The sequence below is a fragment of the Zonotrichia albicollis genome, chromosome 5, assembly GCF_047830755.1.
Source record: "Zonotrichia albicollis isolate bZonAlb1 chromosome 5, bZonAlb1.hap1, whole genome shotgun sequence".
Taxonomy (NCBI): domain Eukaryota; kingdom Metazoa; phylum Chordata; class Aves; order Passeriformes; family Passerellidae; genus Zonotrichia; species Zonotrichia albicollis.
Window position 1 is genome coordinate 68,964,085 of NC_133823.1, and position 22,881 is coordinate 68,986,965.

The following is a 22,881-nucleotide window of genomic DNA, read 5'->3' on the forward strand; positions in this document are numbered from 1 at the left end:
GGCTGCCCCAAGGCCACCCCCGGGCCTTCCAGGCCCCTCAAACAGCCGAGATAAACCGGACAAGCCCCTAGTTTGGTTTTGTCTAGGCAAGAAGAGTAAATATTCACACAGTCATTCAGGATTTAAGAGAAATAGACAACTGAGAGCCTTGTAAACACTGAACATAAATATTTGAGTTTGGATGTTTGAAACAGGTTGTTCTCCAATCACACAGGATGCAGATGAGAGGCTTTTACATAGCTACAGAAATGTGTCATGGACAACTTTCACAGCATTGTGCCAATTAGAAAAGATTTCCCCTTTCCTTAACACTGTGGAAGTTAAAAGGATTTTCCCTTTCCTCACCACTTTTCGGATTTTTGGACAATAAAGAAAGAAAGAATTATTACGTCCTTCTTTCAGGAGTAATACAAGACAAAAATTGCCTGCATTTAAATTCTATAAAAATTAATATATACTATGACTCTTAGTTTATTTGTACAATTTTATAGAGTCCTTCCTATGGAAGAATTTACCCAGCAGATATTTTTCTTGTGGTTGGCCTCAGATTTGTTTCGGAATAGTTCCTTTTACATTCCAGCAATTAAAGCTGGAGTCACAAAGTGCATCTTGGACATCATTACAGCTAAGTGCCTCAGTATTTTGCTCAGCACTAGTAATACTAATTACAATACCAGTAACTGCTGGGTGCTTCATGGCCAAAAACATTTTCCAGGGTAGTCCATGGACTTCATATCCAAACTCTTGTTAGATTTCTACCTTTACCTGTTTAGGTATGCAAGGAATTTCATGGTCTCAAAAGCAGAAATGAATCCATATCTGAGCCAGACAACTTTGCCAGATGTCTCCACATGTACAACAGTGCCCAGGTTGCCAGGCCAGCTTTTTCTGGCAAAACATTGAAGCCACTCACCTTGTGCCCTCCTGCAGACTGTGTCATGTCAGCCCAAAGTAGGATCTTTCCTCAGCTGGATGCTGCTGGAAATCCCTGTGCTCCCTTAAATGTCCTCAGCATCCAAAGAGTTCCCCCAATTCAGACCTCTAGAAAACATTTAAATTAAACATTGAAATGTGGGGATTAGAGAGTTTGCATATTCGGTCCTACTGAAGAATGAACCACTTCTGAAATCTGTCACTGAGTCATTTAGGCACAAAATTAATTAAAGTAATGCGACACATAGTATTGATCTGCATGGTTCATAAGTGACCTATAATTTATGCTCACTATGAATCAATAATTTTTATCCTTTATATTTTTGAAGGGTTTGAACAGTTCCAACAGTTTTTGCTCACATCAAATGTCAAGGCAAATAGTGATTTATCAAACTTTAAGCTCATTTTTTTCTCTTTGTGTCTTCTGTTCTTTTTGTTCTCCATACATAAAAACAACATCAGTAATTTCTATATAGTACAGATAAACCATCTCTTATTTTCTTCCTTAGTATTCTCCTTCTCTCTCTATAAAAAAACTCTTAATTTTTACTTGTCTTTCTAGCATATTTACATACATTATGTGGATGACATTTTAAACATTAGTTTGAAGTTATATACAGTAGCTAATATTAATGTATGTAGTACCTTTAACTGTGTATTTAAAAAATGCTATACCTATACTATATACCATCCATAAATTTAGACCCCAATTTATTACACCTGCCTGTCAATACCTAGTGCTCTGAATTTACAGCAGTTCTATAATTTTGCCAGCCCCCAAAACATCTTTGTCTTTCCTTTGGTACCTAACTCTATTCAAGGAGCATGTGCAACTTAAAACATGTAGGTTTTCTGAGTTACCAGTCAGTGTATGTATTGGAGCATCTTAAAAAAACAAAATGACGACAACAACAACAAATAAACACCAAAAATAACCAGCCCACAACTATGTGCCTGCATCAGCTGGTTTTGTCCTCAGAATGATGAATTACAGTCTTCAAATTTCATGCTGAGTCAGAGAATATATTTTGATCTACTACAGTATTGTCTTTTTATGCCCTGGTACACTGAATTTCCTCAGCATTACTCTGCCAGGCAGATGGCTGTGTTTGTGTTTAAAGTGTAGGGGAAGTTGCGTGTAAATAAATTCCTGATTAATTTTGATTCAGTGGGCTCAAGAGGGGCACAAAAGGCTGCTGGAGAGTTGTGGCTCCCAGAAAGCAGGCTCGGGGTTTACATAGACGCAGGTTCTCCAAGCACTGAAGGACCTCAGAACTTTCCTTCACAACACAGTACAAAAACAAATTGGAGGTACCAAAACAAGACAGGATGCAAACAAAAAGCTGAGCTCCACTTTGATTGAGAGTGTCAAAAGCATCAGACTTTTCCACTAAATTCTCACCCCAGAAGGAATTACCTGGAACTGACATGATTATCTCTAATAATGCTATAGTATCTACAACAGCTGAAAACCACATTTGCTTTCAAACACCTTCCTTATTCACATTTCCATAGGTGTTGGGAAAGAGAGCTAAAGTTTCTAAGGCCAAGTTTAATAGGAAAAGCACATCAATCACAACTTACACAACTCCAGCTCTCAAACAGTCCAAGATGTAATTGCAAACTGAAGGCCTGAAACCAAAACTTGGGTACTTCAACTAAAGTAATGAGGGGAGGAGAAAAGAAATCAATGCACGAAAAGTCCCTATTGAAGCACTGGAACAAATGTTTTCTGTCACATGAAAAACTATTTAAATAAGAATAAAAATATAAGGTATGAACAAGACTTAAAAATATTCTCAGAAATACTAATCAACTCTAGTTTTTGCTTCATTATTAGAGATACCAATCTGTTTTGTAAGTTCATTGTTTTGAAGCAAATAGCAAAACACCCCTGCTTTTAGGGTAAGAATTAATCTTATCTCAAAGATAAGAAAAAGAGCAAACCTGTAAGCTCTCCATAGGTCTGCAAAGATTTGGCATGGTCAGACCTTTAGCAGTCATACCCATAAGAACAACAAGTGCCATGTTTCAAGGTAAGAATTCTTTAGTGGTACTCTTTTAGCAAAAATATTATAACAAGTTTACAAATACAATATGGACAGAAACTTGTCCTGAAGGAAAAAATCCTTTTCCCTGACTAAAACTACATTATTAGGGTAAATCCAGTCCTTTGCCAATGAAGGACTCTGGTAACACAACTGGTTAAACCCAGGTTGACAGCAAGTAAAGATATAACCTTGTGAATCTAAGCAAAAAAACCCACAATTTTTCAAATCCTCTATTTAATATGTAATGCTAATATGACTGGCTTGCTAATGATTAATCCAAGTGCCAAAGGGTTTGGAAAGGTGTTAAGATCATTGTAGATCACTATTAGCAAATCATTCTGTTTTCTTCTGTTCAGGTTAAGATTCATTGGATATTACTTGCAGGATGAAGTTCTCACATCAGACTCACATTTTTGTTACTCAGCTGCTGGGATTTACCACTTGAAAATAGAGAACTTTTTGGTGTACACTGGCAAAGCTTACCAATTTTGGCCATAATAATTATGTGCTGGCTACTACAATAATATCTAAACTATACTTGGTATCATACTATCAAAATCATTAAGAAAGCCCAATTAATTTTAAATGGTTCTTCCTGTCAGAAATCCAAGCTGTCTGTTGAAGGCCAAGAATTCGTGCAAACTAAACTAATTCACATAAAGAATTGACATCAGGCAACAACATGCAATTAATGAATGCATTGCTGGATTACTGTTTACTGGTGATAATTATTCATCCCTAAAGGAATTAACAATAACTCTGCACTAAATACCCCAGAGAAATACAGAGAAACCCCACACTTTGGGATCATAAAAAGATAGACATCATCTTTTTTAGTTTCTTTTTGGTTTGGGAATTTCCTGTTTATTTATTCTTAGCTAATGCCCATCTTTCCTTCAGATTCTTCTGTGACACCCTGCAAGTGATAGGCAGCACATCTTTCTTTCTTATTAGCAAGTAAATTTTCTGAAAAGTGACCAAATTACATGAACCCTCAATTTTCTTTCCAATACCATGCAATTGCCCCACTATTCAAATATACCCAGTCTATACCACAATGGAACACAATGGTTTGCTGTTTGTTTGGTGGGTTTTTTTGAACATTATTTTAGTGTGTGACATTAACATCACAGCCTGCTAGCAGAATGAGCAGGAAGACTGGTGCAACTACAAATAAATCAGTAGTAACAGTGACCAGTATTGCTGCAACCCCATAGTGAGAGAAAAGAGAAACCAAGCTTTTCAAAATTATTAACATTAAACTTGGGCAATCAGAGCTCCAGGCAGCTTTGCAAAGCTAAGCCTAAAAATTCATTTTATCTTAATCTTTCCTTAAAATTCTAACCAGAGGAAGAAATTCAGGGGTATCATCTTTTCTGCAAAATAATACTATCATTTATCATTCCGGCTGAGGTGCAAAGAAATTGGAAATCCCTTTGAAACGTATGGAATAAAATCTTACACTCTTTGAGGTTTCTAACAAAATCTGCATGACAATTCATTGGACCAAGTTGCAATCAGTGGTCCTTTATCCCAAACACTATGATTACAAACCTTCAATTTACAATGAAGTCTCCTAAAATATCAGTGTGTAATTCTTGCAGCTATTTTTACATGTATTCTAAGACTCATTTTCTACAGCACAGATTTTTATTATTACTATTTTTCCCCTCAAAACGAAATACTCAAAATGCTTCATGTTTTTCAATGCACAGCATCTAATGGTAAAGGCTGACACACTTGGTAATTATAAAGTTTGATCAGGTGAAGATGAAATAAGTGGTAATGCTTTAAAAATTATAATGACAATTATAATGAAAACCATGAACTGAACAGATCTTTGATCAAAGTCCAAAAGCTAATGAGATGTGCAGGCAAGACACAGGACAGATATGTGCAGAAAACAACTTGGGAGGAGGACAAAGAATTTTTACCAAAATTCTGAAAATGAAAAATAACATAAAAAAACAGACCCAAAAGAGGGTAGATAAGTGGCTTTGTCAAAAGGGAATGAGAAAAAGAAAATGAGAGGTTAATTATTCCTCATGCAAGGTGCGTAGAGGTGAGATGGATGATAAGAGAGATTAAATCTGCAATGTTAAGAGGCACAGCTGAGACTTTGAGACCATGAATTAATAAGTGGCTGTAGGAAGCTGGCCAGGGATGAGTATGAAGTACAGTGGGGTAAAGCTGGCAGGGCTGTGCACTGCTTGCTTTGTGAAGAATGATCTACAGGCAATACCACCGTCTGCCAGGCAAAGTCAGAGATCAGAAAAGGAAAGCTTCATAATGTTTTTTACATCGTTATTCTTCAAGAATCAGACACTATAAAATTGGTGAGAGTATCATAAAATATTTCCCTGGAAATACAAGAGAGGATTCTGTTAGATGGGAATGGAGGAAATCTGGGTCACAGTGTACTGCTGAGCTGTGACCACTGCATGGTCAGCAGCCTGAGAAATGGGAATTTGGGCAAGCTATAAGTCTTCATAAAAACATTAGCTGTGTACATGCTACAGTGTGATCTGAGTTAATCTCATTATTTGAGTTAAATTCCCTGAAGAATGAGGCCATTCCAGGCATGCTCCTGCAGGATCTAAGCAGGGTTTCCATGTGTTTTGCATCCTCTGGATCACAAGGTTTCTTTGGAATGGCTTTTCTCATGAGGAAATCCACAGAACAGAGGAATTAGTAAGATTTAGAAGGCAAATGAGACAAGATTTTAGCATTAACCACATGAATGTGTGAATGGAATGGAATAAAATGCAGGAAATTTAATAAATGGAATTTGGGGTTTTTTTTAAAAGGACTAATTAGCAAAGAGACTAAAGGCCAAAGCAGTTGGCAGGAGGCACAGGAAACAGGGACCTGCCTGTCAAGAAGATTAAGTCAGTATCAGAAAGGGAGATGAGATGGGACACTACTTTCTAAATAATGAAAAAAATAACAAACTTAAATTTGGATGGCACAGACACCTCATGTGAGACATGATAGGTTTTTCTTACTACTAGAAGTGTAAATGCTGGTTAGAATGCTAAAAAATAATGATTACATGCTGATTAGTTTGGAGAAAAGGAAAATTAGGGGAAATAACACTGAAACTGCAAATAATTCTGCCCACACACATGGACACACACACACAGATATTCCTGTAAAATATACATGCTGTTGAAATCAACAGGGCTATTGTGAAGAAAGGCTTTGGGAAGAAGAAAAAAACACCATGCCAAGCAGATAAATCCATATGAACATTTACAACAGATTTTCAGCCCAATTCAGCATTTAGACAGCAATCAAAACAGCTAAGATTGCTCTGAGATCATGTCAGAAAATGCTAGGATCTCCCAGCTGAAAATAATAATACAAATTCTTTCCCTCTTTCATACTTCTCTTTAGCCATGTGGCACTCATGAAGCTGCTATTTTCCACCTCAAAGTAAGCTAATAGCATTTTCAAAATGCAATTAGAACCTTTCAGGAGAAAGCTCAATTTGTGTTTGTATAATATGAAGTTAACTCTCTACTACATTTCCCAGACAGGCACACCAAAGCTAATAAATTCTTCTCATGTCTTCAGATTATTAACACACTTACTGGCAATGTCAAGACGTTAGTTTAAAGAATTTCAAATATGAAACAGTGCAATAATCTGGTTTAGGACAGCTGACTGACAAAGCTAATTAACTGCCTGGAGAAGATTCTTTATAAATGAAGCAACTTCTGTCTGAACAGATTTTCAAGAACAACAAAATATTTGCTTTGTCTTTGTCTCTTCTCTCCTATTTTCTTCCTTCCAGCCTTCCCCATCTCATGTAATCTTTGCTAAAGTTTCCTTGGTGGTATTTATATCTTGCCCTTCCTCTGACTTGGTGGTTTCTTATTCTCTGTGTCCTTTTATCTTCCTGCTGGAAATTTCTTCTCCTCTCCTCCAGACCTTTTCAGCACTCTCAGCTTTTGTGCCTTGCATCCCTGTGCTCTCCCCAGCTGTTTCAGCACCTCCATCTGCTTCAGACATTTTTCACATTGAGAGGCTTTCCACCATGCATCATTTCCAAAAAGAAAGGAGCCTGTTTCCCTCCAGCTTGAGTTGCACAGAAGGAAAACAGTACTTCAGGACTTTTTTCTCCCCACTTGACTCATTGAATATTAAAATTTGGGGCAATTTTTTGTGCAGAGGAAGCTGACACTGGTAGCTCTGGTTTCTAATAGCCTTTATTGTCAGAAGGTGCTATGATGCATCTCAGTCTTGCCCTGATGAAAAACATCATTTGGCCCATTAGATGATCTCTCCTTAGTGAGAAAATCCTATTTATTATACCAGATAACATACCAGTTTAATGAAATGAGCAGAGCTAGTGAAATTCCCTATTGCCTATTATCCATTACACATTAAGGGCACTGAGAGTACTGAGATTAGAAAATACCTGCAAAATTCAAAACAAAACAACAGCAACAAGAGGAGGAGCTATTTTATGAAGATGAACATTAGTAGACTTTTATTCCCATCAGAGCCCAACTCTGAATCTAAGTATTGCTGCATTACAGGCAGAACAACAGCAGGACTGGAAATACTTCTTTTTAGGTTCTTCCTACATGAAGCCTGTGTCACAGACTATCAGCATCAATTTCTTCTAGAATGTTTATCCAGAATGTTCATCCAGATTAATTTTATCCAGAATGTTTCTTTTTTACCATAAATTCATTTTTAAAATGTAGACATTCTTCTTATGAAGCAACATATTCCTCAGATTTTTTTTTACACCAAAAAACAGACTGGAAAAAAAAAACAGTGCATCTCTGAGTAAATATCAAAACACTGGTGGATCAGATTTCCAGCTGGACTTGCAGAAGCATTTGCAAAACTTCTGTTTACAAGTCTGGTTTTGTCTGATCCTGCTCAATGCTCTCAGAATGAGGGGCACCCACTGGAGAGAAGTTTATCCTGTGTCTTTCACCCGCTGCCCTTTCACTTGCTGACAGCCTATGCATAAAAGAAATCAGGATTTCACACTGAATCATCACTTTAGCAAATGACCAGCATCATCAAGGAAGGGAGATGGGTAAAAACAACTAGAGTATTACTGAGTGTCCTCCCACATAATTTCTCTTCAAGAGGAGCAATTTTGTTGATCTTGCCGCATTCCCCCTCTTAGCTTTTTTGTGGAATAAATGCTCACTGTCTTCAAAAGATCTACATCTCCCATCATTCAAAATACAGAGGGACAAATGTTTGTTAGTTATTTATAGGAGGCTAAATGAGACATGGAAACCCAGTTGCAATGCTGCAAAATGGAGAGCTGTGTTATTGGCACTGTCCTTCCCCACTCTGCCCTCTCCAGAAGCCAGATGTATTCACACTCAAAGACCTGCTTAGATTCCACACTTAAATAAATTCATAGAAAGTATCACTTTAGAATCAGATCTTTTGCACCGTTTCAATCAAAAATTAGACTGCCCTTTCTGCTGTCAGATAACACAGACGAGAAAACAGTTTTTAACAGATCATATAGGTGCTAGATTTTGGGGAAATAAAAGCACATGAATGTGTGGTTAAGGATACATATATTATCAAAGGATAATTGGTAAATAATTTTCATTAATGAGCATATCAGACTGAAGCCTGAGAGTCCATCCATAGATGAGTCATTCCTCCCCATCCCTCTTTAAAACTCACTGATTGTGCTTTGCTTTTATAGGGCTTTGCTAGCTAATTAGGGAATTTCAGTAATCTATTTTTAATATGTACCATCTTCTGTTCTGTTTAGTGCAGCCCTAAGATAGACTTTTATCTTTACTGCTGTGCACAGATCATCCGAAAATATAAGTTCTCTGCTACATGACAACTTATAATGAGCCTTAATGAAGCTTGGGAACAGCTGTTAAAAACTCCAGTTGAATAGGTTTGCCCAAGCAGCAGTAGCTTGTAGTGCTTTTTCCTCTTACAGCACTGTTGAGTCATCTCCTACTGTACACAGAATGAGCAAAATCAAAAATGAAACACCAAAGCTGGCTAATCCTTCTTTTCCCAGACATTTTATTTTAATCAGAGTTTTAATAAGTACATTATGAACCATCATCTCTTAAGCCTTTCACCTTTTTAATTATATTACTGCTCTGAACATCGACAAAAGCAAATGTTATTATGCAAATTTTGCTCCAAATTCGTGTCCTTACCGAGAGCATGAGAGAGTTCAAACACCATCTTTAATTATACTATAGCTAAATGAGCTGCAAATCATTAAAAATTACAATAAACTCTCAAGATTTTATGTGTTCCCTAAGCTAGAAAACAAAAGATTATATATTTTGAGTAGGATAAAGGATTTAGAGAGCTCTGACAGTCAAACATGATTGAAACAAACAAGTTCCCTTTCTTCATAGCATTTGTCTTACCTTTTTGACCTTTAAATGCTTAGACACTAAACTATCTAGCATAAAGAACACTCAGTGCTTTTGTATTGCTTTTCTCCTTACCAGGGTGTGTAGATTTCCTGAAGCTTCTTCAATGTACTTTGTAAATACCATTTGCCAGTCATTCATTTAGACCATATGGGAGCAGTTCACTTTCATGTGTCAAATCCAAAGCATACTGCATGAAATATGAAGGTCTTTTTTTTTTCTCCCTCCAGTATCCTTGTTATCTGGTCTTTTGTTTCTGTAACACCTATGGGCTTGATTCCCACTCTACATGGCATGGAACAGCTGCAACAAAAAGCAGAGATCAAAAGCACATAGTTTACTCTAGAGCCTGGCTAAGAACTAAGAACTCAGATGACAGGAATGCAGGAGAAAAAGGAAATGGATGATTGCGCTGGACCTGATAAGCAGAATCCACAAAACACCTAGACTTTTTCCTCTTCTCTTTTCCCTCAGTCAATATTTTCAAATAGAAATTTCAAAAAGCCAGGACTTGTTGATGTTGCCAACATTTTGAATGATTCATACCAACCCAACAGGGCCAAAAACTAAACATATGCATTGGGCTTCACCTCATTAGTTAATGTTTCTGAGCATGGAATATTTCATTGTGAAATTTAGAGACAGAGGGTTCTTACTCATTCTGTAAATGTTGAGTTTTGTATTTGCTGGGTGCCCCATGGCAGGAAGGAATGATGAATCTGACTCTATGTTCTTAGCTGGCTAATTTATTATTTTATGATACTATATTATATTAAATAATACTAAACTGTACTAAAGAATACACAAAGGATACTTGCAGAAGGCTAAAAAGATAATAATAAAAACTTGTGACTCTTTCCAGAGTTTTTGACACAGCTTGGCCCTGATTGGCCAATGAGTGAAAATAACCCACAGCAGAAACCAATGGAACAATCCCCTGTGGGTAAACTATCTCCAAACACATTCCACATGTGAGTACAACACAGGAGAAGCAAATGAGATAAGAATTGTTTTCCTTTTTCTCTGAGCATTCTCAGCTTCCCAGGAGAAAAATCCTGGGCGTAGGGATTTTTCAGAAAATGTGAATGTGACAGTTGAGCAAGCGTGTAGACACCCTGGCCCAGAGTAATTTCACTTTCAATTGCAATGGCATTGAAGTTTTGTCTTTTCTTCACCAGTTCTGAACTTCAGTGCAATTTGACTGGCTTGCACAAAGACTAGGGATTGTTTGATTGTGGAAAGAGCATTATTTGCTGAATTTGAAAAAGTTCCAGTCTCATGAATTTTCATGCCAGTTACGCCAATGTTTTATTTGCATGATGGTTTGGAGGCCACTACACAATTATCACAATCCCATGGACAAATAACAAAGACATAACTGGAAAGAAATGGATCTGTACAATCTAGACCTGAGCTTATACGCTTTCCAAATTGTGACTGTCTTAGGAACGCTGCTCTTCTAAGCTCTCAGCAAAAAAATATAAAACACACTACATCTGATAACTCTGCCAAAGAAAAATAAACATTAAGACCCTGACTCTTAGTTATAAGGAGCTTATCTGAAGCAGTTGCACTGAAAAGAGTGTAAAGCATCATTATCATAATACACTATAAGAAGCACAGTAACAGTGAAATTTTAGAACAGCACAGAAAAGGGACATATTTTAATTCAAAAGTCATTCACAAGGAAGCTCCTCGTGCATGAGAAATGCCTACAAAAATACTTCTCACAATTTGGAGAAGACAAAAATCTTTACACACAACAACAGGGCAAGAGTATAAGTCAGTCCCCAAAAAATGGCATGGAAAACACTGTTTTCCCACACAGATCCTAGTTCAATTTTAGGGACTGTACCAAAGTCATCTCCTAAAACTAAAGAAATATTGATAAAACACAACCTGAACACTATTGGGATGCCCAGGATTTTCAAATAAAAAAAAATTGGGCTTTAAAGCTCCAACACAGTTAGCAAATATTCCCTAAGGGAAGAATTATGAAAAGAAAAAAACTAAAAAATCTTGGCAAGTGAACCTGATTCTACAGCATTCATTAACTGTGATACAGTGGCTACATGCCCCCAAACCCTAACCATGCTCTCTATGCAAATAACACAGGTTTAGCTTAAAATAATGAGCCAACTTAAACTTAAATGCACTTCCAGGGAATCAATTAGAGCTAAGCCATTGCTAAATGTGACCCATTGGACACCACTGGCTTAAAATGGGCTGGTTTATACCTCTAAACTTCTGATTTCGTGCTGACATTTTGCCAAGCAACCAACTCGGCAAAAATTGAAATAGTCTTTAATGAAAGTTTCAGTCAAACTATACTCCTCACCAAAACATGTTCGTGCCAAACAATAAACAGAGAGGCACCAGCCTCACAAATTCAAGGTACAGCTACTCAGAGCTATTGCCAAACAACCAAAGTAATGTGAATTTAAAACCATGGCCTCATAAGGAGCCTTTTCCTTGAGGGAAGGCATGCTGCCATATGCAGACATAAGACACAAAATGAAGGTCTGTTTTCTAGAGCAGACCTTTCCTTCCAACCATAAATGTCAAAAATTTGGGTTTAACAGAATGCATTTTCATAGCTAAGCTTCATAAATTTGCAATGTGATAGAGAGCATTCTGTCAAAAAACTCCCAAACAGTTCTCTTGGCTCTGAAGTCTTAATGTAGTATTAAAAGGAAGAGTGTGTGAGGAAGGAGGGATCAAAATAGTGATAAAGAGCAAAAACTTCGGGCTGAATCACTAAAGGATACTAGAAAGCATTTGTTTCACTGTATCAATTAGTAGACATAGATATGCTAAGCATTGAAAATAAAAGAAAATAAAATTTTGGTACTTCTCTAACTGTTAAAAACTTTGCAAAAGTGTAAATTTTTCATTTAACTTGCACCTTTGAAACAGCACATAAAAGGTCAGAAGTGTGAATACAGCTTAATTTCTCTGGCTAGTGCACACCTGACAAGAAGATATCTCGTCAAAGAAATCCTATTTAAGGGAAACAGAACTAATTCTTTGAGCAGGAACACAGAAAGACTTTTTTTAAATAAAATAAAAGGAGAAATTCTTGCAGCTGGACACTTTCCTTTGTCACCTGTCATTTCTCTGGTTACAGTTTGCAGCTATCCCTTGGTTTCTCAAATGCTTAAGGCTCCATGGGCTAAATTTCCCAAAGTCAAGGATGCAGGGAGATGCTTCAAACTCTGGTAGCTGTAAAGGGAAAAAGGCAAGGCATTCCCTATTGTACTGCTGTGAAAACATGCTTCAATAAATAGCTGCATGCTGTTATTTTAGCACTCTTAATAAAATGTCATCAGTAGAGATAAAAAAAGATTGTTATTTGATTTCATATTGTATTTTAGGTCATTTATTTTATTTGCTGCTACTGACTTTTATCTGCAAGAGTGGCATACAAAACAGTCATTTCTGTGATTTAGACACCTAGCCATCTCATTTACACTCTTCATACTCCAAGAAAAAGCAAAAACACTTGCACTTGCAATACTGACAGTTTAAATTCAGCAGAGCTGCAACATGACATCTCAATCTGTTGAGATGTATCGTGCAATTACCACTGTAGGCCACTTCAAAATTATCCTCCTTTCTTTCATAATGCCATGTGGGGAGGGAGACGTGCTGGCTCCTCAAGTTCTTGCACTTCCTCACTCTAAAGATCTCCACTGAGTCAAAATATCTGTCAGTCTGCAGATTCCATTGTCATACTGATTTCCACTGAGACAAAAATCAGGTTTTTTTTAGTTTTTAAGCCACCTTATACTTCAACAGAGATGCCAAAGTAGCAGCAAAACAAGACGTGATCCTCTCTACACAGCTAGGTTCTCTTTATGCTAAATAAATCAGTTTCACTCTCTTCCAAAAGGGTCCTGCCACATTAGAATAGATTACATGTTTGCTCTGCCCTTTCTTCTGCATGTGTTATAATAAATCAATGAAAACCAAAAAGTGACCTTAGAGAAACAGACCTGTTAACTAGACTTGATGAATTTTCCTCTTCACATGCGTTTTGTCAAAATTTTTTGTCCTTCTAATACAGAAAAGCACCTAGGCAAGAACAAGACAACTGAAGTATATGGTATCCACTCAGAAATTAACAGATATCTTTCATTCCACCCTGCTGAATCCATGTCCTCTCAGCACACCCAAAGTCAAGGTAAGACCCAAACATGGAGATTTAAAGAGCAAAAATAAAGCCTAGTAGAAAAGCCAGCTTTACAAAATACCATAGATCAATATATTGATCTCTCTCAAGTGAATGTTGGGGAGCTATGAAGCTTCATGAACAGATACAAATTAAAGAGCAGAACTATAAAGGGAAGCAAGGAAATGGGAAAAAAAAAAAAAAGCAGCTATTTATTTTTAGCTTCTTTCCAGCCTCTGTTAGGAAATGTAAATAGCAGGTGAATTTATATGTTCATAGAAAGGGCATAGATATATTTATAGATATTTATAGATGTATTTATTCTGAGTAAAGCTGGACAGCAAAAACCACCTTGACAGACCAACACATTGCTAGACCAGCACATTTTCTCTGTTGGATGAATTTGTTTCTGACTGTCACCAGAAATGCTTGAAAGATCATATTTCTGATGATATAGCAAGACATGTATGCTAACCAAGCTCTGGATAATGATTTTTCTCACAGGAGTTCTGAAAATGCTCTTAAGCAGTACAAAAATTAAATTAAAACTAAAATCCCACCATTAAATAAATAGTTGACAACAACACCGTGGGCATGTTAAACAACCATATTGTAAGCATTCAAAACTTGGCCGATATGAAATGTTTCTGTAGTGCACAGAGGACCTCAGTACTGCTTAAGGAGACAAGAATTAAAGAGCTGTCAGACTGCCAAAAAAATGTCATTTTAGGCAGCAGATGTGTATCCTGTCAACAGCTACTTTCACACAACACAGTAAACCAATGGCAGGCCTGCTTTTTGGTTTTGTTATTAACAGATTACTGCAGGGGATGTAAAAAGAGAAACACATTCTTCTGTGACAACTGGAAAGAATAGCATGAGCATAAAATTTAAAAAAAAAAAAGAAAATAAAGCAAAGCTAGGTAACCACTTGCTGGTGTTGCAAAGGCAGATACTCAAAATCTGCTTTCTGTAGTGCAGACAGAAAATAAATTATTAACAGCTTTGCTACGTGGGCTTCTAAGAGATTAATATGCAAAGGAAAATTTTCTATCAGCACAGGTGTTTATCTTTGACATCTGCTGTTAGGTATCAGTAAATCAAATTGGTAATTTACAATTCAGGAGACATCTACAGCAATGTAAGTCCAGAACAAAGGTAAGTCCAGTCCAATGTAATGCCAAAAAATCACCAACAAATACCAACACTTCCTCATTTGCTGTGTGCATGATCTGGAATTCACAAAGCCTTGGAGACTTTTAGCTAATGATCACAGTCTTTGATCTCCAGAAAATTATTATGGCATGTGTGAAAATGAGATTCGTAAGAATTCTCTTAAAAGGGAAATTAATTTAGTGATTATATCACATATTTTTTAAAAAATAGAAAAAAAGAAAACAAAAGCACAGTTTAAATTTTAACAAAATAAATTGATCTAAGTACTCATCATCCATATTCAGAACACCATGAAAGACATTCCTGAAGATAAAAGATAGTTCCATGAGTGCACTTGCAGCCTGACACACATATTCACTTCAGCATATTGCACCATTAATTATTCCTTTATAAACTCTACTAAGATCATTTGTCACTCATTTACGTTTCAAGCCTTCTGAAAGTGACAAATCTCCTACGTTTCTAAGTACTATTGAAGGTACTTAAGAAAAAAGCAGCATTAATTTTTCAAGTTCTTTTATACATATACCACAAAGCAAGAAGAGTTTGTCACTGAGTAGCTTGGTAAACTTGTGTTCAGATATTCCCAGTCTTGGTTGAAAGGCTCTGTCTTCATTCAAGCATCATTAACAATAAACATCATTATTTAATTCCAGTCTTTCTAAAATGTCACCTCTGGTGGGTTGAGCACAGACTATCAGACCTCAAAATTGCATCAGGTGCTGGGATCCAACAGGTGGTGACCAAATCCCTTTGTATTCTTATTTCCTGCTTCTATCTCTCTTTACCACATAATTTTCTAAAATAAAAATTAAATAAAAATCTAAATAAAATAAAATAAAATAAAAATCTGCACTACTGACTTTGCCATTTTGTCTCACTTGCACCTTAATTTGGGCAGAGGCATCACTGTGAGAATTTTAATAAGTGGATCATAACACTATTAAACATTTGTTATCTATGTAGTTCAAATTCTCAGGGAGTTTCCCCCACCCCCCACTTATTTTTCTCTGTATCAGCCAAGCATACAATTCTCAGACAATATCTAATTGTAAATATTCTATAACATGCCCCAGAAAAACAAAAGCTGAGCCATTTCCACCCGATTTCATCTGAAAGAAACATTTTTGGGAAATTTTCTAAGATTTAAACTGAAGCATATCTATGTGGTTCATTCAGAACTCTAGGTAAGGATTAGGAACATGACCTGACATTCCTGCTTTCAAAAATACCATCTCCCTGAGAGCCTGAGAAACCTGCTGAGAGGAATTTGCTTGTATCTGTGTCCTGGCTCTGGCCAGGATGGTTTGGAGGGTTTCAGTGGGAACACTAAACTGGGGAAAACCATTCCCAGACCATGATAATCTAATCTTCATAACGCAGTTGTTCCATGGGGAAAGAGGTCACTGAGAAGAATTGCAATTAATCATTCTCTCCCTGAAGATGTTTCCAGCATCACTAATTCTGTTCATGTTCCCACTGATTTGATACTCATTATAAAAATTCTTGATTTTTAATTTTCAGTATAACTAGGAAAGAGATTGCCTGAGATCAGTGCCATTAGAAAAGAGCCTGCTGGATTTGGTATCCTTTTCTTTCCTGCTAAATCACAGTCAGCAGCTTCAAGCTGAACAAACATGACTTGGTATTTTGATATCAGCAAAACCCCACCTGTCAAAATGTTTGTTAGAGCTCCTAAAACTGGGCACTTCAAATACAATAGTCGAGGTAGATTTCTGTAGATCTGAGTACCAGTTTTTTCCTTGGCATGCCCATGTTTTTGTAAATGGGATTTTGCAGCACACCTTCCCTAGCCCTGCACTCTGGGTGCACTGATCTTCCAGGCTCCTCAGCAAGGACCTCCTCTTCTGGTGCTATCAATTAATCATTTCAGAGCCATAGAACACCTGAATCAAACATTACACAAACCATGAAAAGGTCTCCAAAAAGCACACTGTGCTTTAAATAGCACAAGAGATAATACAATAGTAATGAGAGATAATACAAGTAAAGAAAGCAATAAAACTCTTCCACACATCCCTTATTTAATAATGTGCTGGCACCTAACATCAAAAATCTAAAAGTAACCACACCCAGAAGTCATTTATCTACCCAGCTTGCAGTAAAATCAACAGGATTTAGGTACCTATGTGATTTTGAGAAGCTTATTTTTGTCTTTTCATTCAAGCTGTCTTTAAATCACTCATACAAACAGGACTTAGGTAAACAGTAAGTCCTGAATTCTCTGTGTAGTGAAATCCGTAAAAGAAGTCAAACCTCCCAAAGGATTTTAGGCAACAAGAGTTAGAAGCTTGTATGACACAGAGCATGGGAACCTAGCTGCATTAAAGTACACAGTTTGTAGATCTCAATAAATAGGAATTTGCCATTTTAGAGGCTAAGAGAGATTGCATAAGAATAAATTATATCTGAGAGCCCTGAACAGGAGATGCCTCTTTTTTCTTTTTTTTTTTAATGGCGTTGCAGACCTACTTTTGGGTGTTACTAAAGGACAAAAGCAAGACTTTGATGCATCTTATTTAATATCTTACACCATGCACTTTGTCTGAAGCTTTTGCTTTTCCAGAGTATTTTATACATAGCCTTTATGTGTAAAACAGACCTTTTTGGATTTATGCCCAAGAAAACTGTCTCAGAAGCTTAAAATTCACCTTGACCATTAAATAAAAACTCAAAGTCACAACATTATCTGTGCTCTAGAAATTATTTCAGTAATATTTAAGGTTATTGAAAATGAGAATTTGAATGGTATAAGAGTTTTGCAGCAGTGTGAAGAATATATGAAGATAAAAATTTTTGCAACACAGGATAGCATTTTCATCAGAAAGTTGTATTTAATAGACTCAAGTCTGAAATACTGAAATCACATGAGATATCCTATTTTCATATTATTTGACATCAGACCTAATCACTTTGCTTGACTTGATAAATCTTATAGAATTACTGTCAAGCTATATTTGGCTGAGAGATCTGTTTATATGAATACGATTCGTAGTTTTGCTGCTAAGCAAAAAGATAAATCCATCTGCTCTCTTTCATCTCACCTTTATATGAAAGCTTGCAAGATGAAGCCTGTAGCTTTTTTTTTTTTTAATCTTTCTTTGGCTGTTCCATTTTCAAATATCAAAAGAGGGTTTTTCAACAGCCTACTGAAGCTTCTTTCCACTGAGGTTATAAAACATCATTAATTCTTTGCTCTAAAACTTACATATCCAAGATGGTCACATATTCAAATGCTCAGCAGCCTTCTGCTTCAAACAAAGTGCAAAGAAATGTCATGGGCCAGATTTACTCTATTGAGTAACTTCATTGAAAAGTCCCTAATGCTGAGAGCCCAAAAAGAAAGGCAGGAGATTTCACTTCCTTACATCTTCATATTTTCAGTCTCCTACATATTTGAGGGCCTGTCTTCCTCTGTTGATATACTCTGTAAATTTTAGATCAACAAAGTCTTCAGCATAAGGTTAAACATGTAAAGCAGCCCCTGTGCTGTTTTTCTAGAGCACAGAGCCATTCACAGGAAAAAGAGATATTAATGAGATTGCCACCTCACCTGCAGCAGGGCATGGCTTCCCAGAAACCAGATTAAGGACAGAAATCAAAGAAAACCTGAAATGTTCATGGGATTAGAGGCAAAGATCTCTGCCAAGCACAGGAGCAGGCACACAGAAGCTGCTCAGAACAGCAAGCAGAGGAGCTGCTCAGTAGCTACAGGAGATTTACTAATGTTTACAGATCACAAAACAACATTATTGGTCATGCATGCTCCATCTTCCCCTGTCAGTCATCGGGTTCCAGCTGGGCAGACAGTGCTAACTGGAAATTCCACCTTTGCTGCTCACTCAGGAGATCACTGACACAGTGACAGATTTCTTCTTGTGAACTTCGGTTACACACCGCAGGTTAAAATTTATAATAATGCCTGGCAGTAAGCTGCAGTTTATATTTTATATTTTTTTCAGAGACGTACCCCTGAATGGACAGAGGCTGATGTAGCAGTTCCTTCACTGTATATACCTAGTGCATTTCTTTTCCTGTTTATTATCCATAAAATATTCAGCAGGAGCACAGGGCCACCTGCAGAGAAGAAAACCAGGCCAGTTCTCATGGATCTCCCTCCTAGAAAATTTAGGCAGAAGTAATTTTAAAATAGAGGGTTGGAGCTACAGAGAAAATCTTTTATGACAACAATAAAGTCTTACAGAAACCTCTTTTAGAGAGAACTGGGAGGTCATGCATTCACCCCAGCTCTTCCTGTGATGTTCCTACATTCATAGTTTATAGATTCACCTATGGGGTGTACAACACTTGGGATTAAAATGGGAAGACATTTATTGTGTTTCAAATACTTCAAAATGCAGCACTCAGGCTGTGGACATGGGAGGGTGCTAAGATATCACTTTGGTGGTTTTGTTGGTAAGCAGATTTCAAGGCCTGCTTAAACCTCTACCTAAAATCTAGGTTGTTGAGCTTCATAATTTTCCAGGAGTGAGATCTCTCATAATTTTCAAGCTGCTTCCTCTAAGATTGTTGGAATTTGTAAGAGCAAGACTCTCACTGGACAAATTCACATTACTAGTCTAGAAATTGCTAGTCCATCAGTTTAGAAAGTAAGTTTTTCCTCATAACGCAAAGATATTTCCAAACTTACCATATATCAGGGGAAAAAATTATTGAAACCTTTCATTCATCTGCCTTTTGCCAGAGCTTTCACAAAGCTAAGTCTACAAACAGAAAAAAAATTATATTTAGTTCTTCTGGATGATAACAAAAATATAGTACAGACAGATAGCACTTATGACCAAAAAAAATAAAGTAATTAGCACAGAGCTGGCTCTTCTCTTGACCTCTACAAACCTGAGCAGGCTCTCAGCTGGACACAGTAACTCCAAGAAATTTGCTCCCATTAATCTTCATCTGGTATTTCCATTAGTAGGTAAAAGAACGTATTCCTGACAAGGATCACTTGAAATACAGATTATGGTGCTCAGAAGAGCCATGGTGAGTAGCCTGAGGTATCAGCTGTGATGCACTAGGACTGTACAGCCACACATCTGTTTATCCATGGGCTGTAAACTACCTGTTAGCCTTCAGGATGGTAAAAATTGTATTTGTGTTTCTTCCTAAAACAAAACAGAACTCCTGCTGCTCTGTTATGCAATACCCAGTTGGGATTTTTCCACTCACTAGCTCAGGAGATTGGTCTTTGTATGTGACACCTCCTTGTCTGTGTGCCATGGCTCATACAGAAGATAAATTAAGAGCCACATTTACTCATGTTCATTATTTTACCAAGTGACAGGTCTATTGGCCATATTACTGAAGTCACAGATATTCTTTTTATTTCAGTCATCTAGAGTGGCATTTGGAAAAGGGTATTTTATATTTAAAATCAATATCTTCTCTTGCTGCTATAATATTTCTTCTTACTTAAAATTGTTACTCAGAATGTAAAAGTCATTGATTACAAGCAGAAAATATACTTACCAATTACCAAAGGAGAGTGGAAAAATAAAAAGTGCTCTCTAGTTCAAGTAGTTCCAGCTGGTGACACACCACTACTAATCAGCACATGTTTCAAAAGCACCAGGACCTTCTCAAGAAAATGCTTGGGTTTTCTTCTTACAAGGCTGAAGCACAAAGTGTGGTTTATTCTAGTGAAAACATGAACCCAAATTTCTAATTCTGCATTTCTCAGAGATATGCTTTCACAGCAACTGACTCAGAATATACTGTTCTTGAATTATCTTAGTGAAAAAGCAATTTGACTCTTTTTTCTGCAAGTTTTCCAGACTATTTAACAGAATCTGAACAGGTGAAGAGAGCAGTGAAACCGATTTAAAAGATTAGAAATTTGTCCTTTCTTCTTTGGGCTGAAGATAAAGTAATAAACTGTGTACTCGACAGGTTGTGATTACCTAAGAATGGTGTTACTAATTACTACACAGAAAAATATCAAAATCTGGAAACAGCATTATTCTTTTGTTTGTCCTCTTTTACCTCCAAACCTGCTGCAACCACTTCAGCATTTGTTTATTTTCTCCATTTTCACATTCTATTTTCTTTCACTTTCTTCACTTCACTTTCTTTCACTTCTATTTTCACATTCCCCAGCCATGAATAGGATGTACTTCATATAATATGATGGGAGAAGAAAAGTCAAAAAATGAGTTACATAGATTAAATAAGCTTGACATAAGAAACAGCCAAATGGCCATATTCTTAAAGAGCTTGGTTTAAGGAATAATTTTCACTGGCATTATGCAATCTAATATAGAAGTTAAATCACCTAATAATATATACAGTAATTTCTTAAATTACATCACTCTATACACAGTTTAGTTATTTAAGTAAAATAAACCCTTTCATAAATTTGTGTCCTCTTTGATAGCCTTGATATATGAGAAACAAATTCTGTCTTCTGAATGCTCCTTTCCTTTTGAGTGTCTATATAGCATAATTTAAGGTACATCCCAGACAGTTAGTCAAGTTGTTTTGCAAGAAATGCATTTGTGTAGTTTATATTAGTAGTTAATGTAGTTAATATTCATAAAAATATTCTGAAAAAATATTTCAGTACTGGTTTACTTGGCAAACCAGAGATAAAATTTGGCATGATTTTTTAATGTGATCCCTAAAGCCAACAAATGCTTTGGCCATCTTCTCTTCCCAACAAATTCCTTCTTCCTTACCCTGACATTACACAGTCACTAAAGCAGGCAGAGCCTGTAGGTAGCACTGTTAGTGAGTTATTTACATTCTAAAAGGATGTTTTGGAACAATTCCAAGTTGTCAAAGAATTTGACAAAGAATACTTTGACCAGTACGACAACAAAGATTGTAAATTAAGAACTTACAGGTTCCTCCTTACAAAACATTTTCTTCTGCCCATTATGAATTTTTTTCACCACCTGTATGAGTTGTTCAGGTGACAAAGAAACACAGAAAATCAAAACTGCTACAAGAAAGAGAAAAAAAGTCCAAATATATAAAGTGGCCAAAATAAATTTCATCTTCCCTTACTGAACTTGGAAAGTATGCATAAATGCAAAAAAACCCATTTTTTCAAGAGATGGAATGCATTTTGCTATGTTTTGATTTGTTTTACAGTATGGAGACCTGTTACATTCATGATTTCTTCTGTGAGAGACTGTCAGACTGTCTATTTGCATCTGAATTCTTATTTTTTAATATAACATTTTTATGCTGCTAGCAAGTGCCTTTTCTAATAGCATTTCATTTGAGAGGGGTGCTTGAACTTACAGTAACTTCTTGCAGCATGAAACAATATAATACAGCCACATAATCTTTATATGCATGTTGAACAACTTAGGAATTGTTTTTAAAATTCACAATACTATTGAACTGAATTTTTTATTTGGCTTAATAACAGTAATAGATGTGTACACAACAGATGTGTGCTGCCCTGACAAAGCAAGGGGTGCTGCTCCAGAATTTTTTTAAATTTTTTCATCATTTGTAGAAAAATGAAATATTTCAGTGGAGCTCAGTCTATAATAATATTAGGTGTGTTTAACCTAAGGGTTACTCATACTTGAGGCTCAGCAAACTGAGAAATCGCAGGATTACACACAGGGTATAGTGAAAACCAGGTAAAGAAGACAAAAATGAGATCTTCACAAAACTATAACAAGGTTCTTTGAGCCTTTTTAGTCCCTAGGATTTAACAAGATCTATGGACAGCTCAGTCACTGAAGCCCTTGTTGGTGCCCCCCACAAATGAACAGTCACCTGAGAAATATCTGTTTCTGCCACTTCATAAATGCAAATTTACTTCAAGCAGGGCACAAATAACCCCCTCATTCACCCTTGGCTACAATCAGAAGAAAATTCATGTGCTGAGCAACCAGCCATGCATTACTTTTTGTTGCAGGTCTGCTCTATCTGCACATATTTCTCTCCCTTGTCCAAAAGAGGGAAAAGACAAGGTGATGAAACTTTTAATATAAATCTCAGGATTACAGTCAGGAAAAAAAATTGTTTTATTATTATTATTATTTTTATTACAAAAAATCCTCTAGAAAACCCTCTAAACTGTTATCATCCCATGGTCTCTAAAACACATTATTGTTGTTCACTTCTCAAAACTGCCACTGGAAAACCTGGGTTA

General features: G+C 36.5%; 1 long non-coding RNA gene across 1 annotated transcript; it reads right to left on the reverse strand.

Moving 5' to 3' along the window:
* Nucleotides 1-910: 910 nt before the first annotated feature.
* On the reverse strand, nucleotides 911-20,876 carry LOC141729051 (uncharacterized). The gene is made up of 4 exons (XR_012580300.1): nucleotides 20,751-20,876; nucleotides 20,238-20,380; nucleotides 9,458-9,685; nucleotides 911-1,041 (listed from the first exon to the last, which is right to left on the reverse strand). It is a non-coding gene; the product is annotated as an uncharacterized LOC141729051 (long non-coding RNA).
* Between the last annotated feature and the right edge of the window lie 2,005 nt (nucleotides 20,877-22,881).